Source organism: Hipposideros armiger, unplaced genomic scaffold, assembly GCF_001890085.2.
Source record: "Hipposideros armiger isolate ML-2016 unplaced genomic scaffold, ASM189008v1 scaffold_421, whole genome shotgun sequence".
Lineage (NCBI taxonomy): Eukaryota > Metazoa > Chordata > Mammalia > Chiroptera > Hipposideridae > Hipposideros > Hipposideros armiger.
The window spans coordinates 99,908-103,882 of NW_017731771.1; positions in this window are offsets into that span (position 1 = coordinate 99,908).

Genomic DNA, 3,975 nt, shown 5'->3' on the forward strand with positions numbered 1-3,975 from the left:
GACAGTGATTCTCAAACTTGTCTACACTAGAGTTAACTATGGAGCTTTAAACATTATTATGCTTAGGTCATACTCCATAGTAACTAAACTAAATTTTTGGTGGAGTAGGGTGTAGCATTCTGGCATAAGTTTTATTCAAAGTTCTCCAAGATATTCCAATGTGTAGTTTGAAAACCATGGTATCTGAGAACTTCTCAAACTCATGAAACATTCTTACACAAAATTCAGATAACCAAGTAATATCTTAGCAGAAGGAATAAGATGGCAGATGGGATGGCACACAAAGGGAACAGAAAGAGAAGTTGGTTATGTCAGGAGCATGCAATCTTGATCGCTCATTCAAATAACACCAAAAACTTTGAAAAGAACTGCCCTCCTGGCCCTACCACCAGGTCTTCTGTTTTGAGTCACCTGGTTTGGTACTCATTCATCGGTATTTTTTTTAAAGCTGCCTAGTTTTTCTAGGAAACACCTGGGGTTGAAAACCTGTGTTTGAGGGCATTTACTACAACTTAAATAGGTGGGAATTATTTAACTACCTAATAACAATGAGCAAATACACAACATGGATTTTAATGGATTTCATTTTCTGATTGTGTGTAAACCTAACCTTTGGCTTTCTTTAGCCCTTTAATTCTCATGAAAAGTTGTCATATCTCCAAAATTAGAGAGAGGGTTCTTAACTGGCAGAATGTACAGTATCATTTAATTTTCAACATATATTTTAAATTCTACTAGCTGCTTGTTTCTATCTTACTTCTCACTCTGTTTCAAGACTGAGCATGGACCCTGGCACCTGGTAGACTGTCTATAAATGTTTATAGAATTTAGAATATAGCTAAAGTGTTTTCATAAATTTTAACATTTGCCTCTGTTTTCTTTCTCCATTCTCAATTATAAAACACTACTGCAACATGTTCTTTTATGAAAATAATTTCCTAAAACTTCTAAAATATAGGCTTGACTCAGAAAGTTATTACACACACACACACACACACACATCTCAAAAATAACAACAGGAGAATACAAACAAGTTAAAAGCCAAGATGAGGACAAAATTGCATGCAAGGCATAGATTCAGAAGAAATGTTCAGAACAAAGACGAAAATTAGTGAATTCCTGGTAAGAGACATGGAAACTTCCCTAAGCCACAAAGACATAGATGATACTTATTTTTAATCATCATCCAAGGCTGGACTTCCCTACTCCATCAAACTCCCTCAAATGAAACTTCTTCAGCTCCTCCTATCTAGATTGTATCATTTGGAAACAGTACTTTAACTCATGCATGTGAATTTCATCTCAAATTGATGGAAGCAACAATTCTCAAGCATCCTCCAGAGAGCTTATCACAGTGGCAACTATGTTTCATTGTTTTTCTTGAATTTGTTTGTAGATTGGGCTCAGTGACAGATTGTATTTTTTAAAGATGGCCCCAAGTTATCTCCCATTCTATATGTTTTTCTTAAATCTTTCCATTCCCTTATTGATATTGGATTTGACTCCTCTCCCCTTGAGTCTGGGCAAACTTGCGACTTGTTTGGCACCAACAGAATGTTATATAAATGACTGCTTTTGAGGTAAAGAAGTAAAAGGTGATGTAGGTTCCATCTTCTTCCTTCAGATACTTGCTTTTGGAGCCCTGGAACACTGTGTAAGAAATACAGCTACCATGAGACCACATTGCTGTGAGGAAGCCCAAGCTAGTTAACAGAGAGACTACAGGAAGAGAGAGATGTATGGCCAGCTCTGGTGTTCCAGTTAGAATAATAAAATAAGAGTTGCTGTTTTAAGCCACTAAGATACAGAGTATATTTTTTTATTTAGCAATAATAAGTGGAAGAGATTTTTATTCCATTGTTCATTTCTTGAATACGGAAGCTCCTACTTAATCATTGGTGTGCTGGTAAATGTTTAACAACCAGCTCTCTGGAGTGGGAAGCCCTGGTTTTCATACCAGTAGTACAGTTAAGTCCTCACTTAATGGCATCAATGGGTTCTTGGAAACTGCAACTTTAAGTTATATCAACTTTAAGTTATATTTATGACAGGCTAATTGATATAAACCACAGTTAAGTTCCTATGGGACATTTTTGGTCACAGAAACATCACCGAACTTATAAATGAAGACTCCAAACACTTGTATTGGGTTGTCAGAAAAGTCATGATGCATTTTTGCAATGAAAAACATAGAAAAAATATGTCATGATTTTTCTGGCAACCCAATAATATTAAACATTTAAATAGATGTGAGCTATACATACATTCAAGAAAGATGAGTAAGAACAATTCAGATCATTCTTTTCCAACCCACTCATTACAGTTTAGGGTTAGTGGTGACTGGAGCCTATTCTGGCAGCTCAGGAAACAAGGCCAGAGCCCACCATGGACAGGACACCTGTCCATTGAAGGGCACGTGCACGCGCACATACACACACACACACACACACACACGCACACACACAAACACACTCACACACACACACTCACACTTGACTGGGATAATATAGGCCCCCCAGTTAACTCATTGTACACATCTTTGGGATGTGGGAGGAAACTGGAGTTGCTGGAGAAAACCCACACAGACACAGGAAGTACATGTAAACTTTACACAGACAGTGGCCCTGGCTGAGAATCAATTTTCTTATTAACATTATAATGAAATGAGATGTTTAATGAAACAACATATTTGAGGACCTGCTGCACTTGGTGATTACCTTGGTGTAATCTCAAGCTGCCAATATCATGTCACTGGAAGTAGAGTTAGTAAAAGTCACACAGTAGCACACCACATCAGTTTCCCACCACACAGACACAGTAGGTGACAATAGCCTCAAGACTATAGGTACACTTTAGAAAATAATTTTAAAACAGTAAATTTTAAGTTTGTTTATCTTCGTTTTAACATAATTTATTTTACTTTATTTTATTATTTTTAAAGTTTACAGCAGAGGATAGTTTTATTAGAGCAGAAAGTAACAGCTCTCAAAACGAGATGGCGTCCCAACTGGTGTGCCCCTAATTTACTTAATTTTAAATGTATACAATTTAATATTAAATAATAGCTGTATTTAACAACCAGCTTACAAAATGCCTGAGAAGTTAGCTACCAGCTCAGGAATACCACTGTACTTACCTTTTTCTATTATTCTGTGTGTTTCTCAGCCCTTTCATAAACACTGGAGCTCAGTGCAACCATTTCAAATGACAGATAAGATCCTTTTTGCACATACTGTTTCTCACATTTGGCATCAAACCCATTCATTCTCCCAGCTTGTCTCACTGACCCATTGTTTAACTGACCTTGGACAATCTGATTATCCATAGTTATCTAAATCAAAATCCATGTCCCAAATCACTTTACTAGGATTTATTATTAATAGGTACCACCAGTACCTCATATTCGATTTATAAAAAACTGAAGTCAACATCTTTCTCATCACCCCTTCTCTTCTTCTACCTTTATTTTATTTAATATCATCATGAGACCTGGTCTCTAAGTATAGTTGAATTCCATTCTCTCTTTCCATGTCCAGTCATGAACAAATCCTGTTATTCCCCTGGCTTCAGGTTTTTCAACTTCATTTACCTCTCTTCACTTCAGATGTGCCTGTCATAGTCCATGTATTGATTCTTTCTTGGTAGATTATTTCAACAACTCCTCAAGCCACCTCCTTAAGCTGTTTCCATTCTCCCAAGGCTGTGAGGATCAGTATCATATCACAAACACTCCTTCTATGTAATTTCATTATTTAGTGGAGACAGAGGAGTCCCTTCCAGGTTTATGTACATACCTACAAATATACAGTGTCTTAACTCAGATTACATATTTCTCTGACAAATAGCTTGAATTTTTGTTTTGACCAGTCCTACCTGATTTGTAGAATTCCATCACAGTTCAGATAACTTAAATTTTTCATAGCTCATTTCAGAGATCTTTCTTCTTTGTCTTTATTTACTCTAGCTAACCCGACC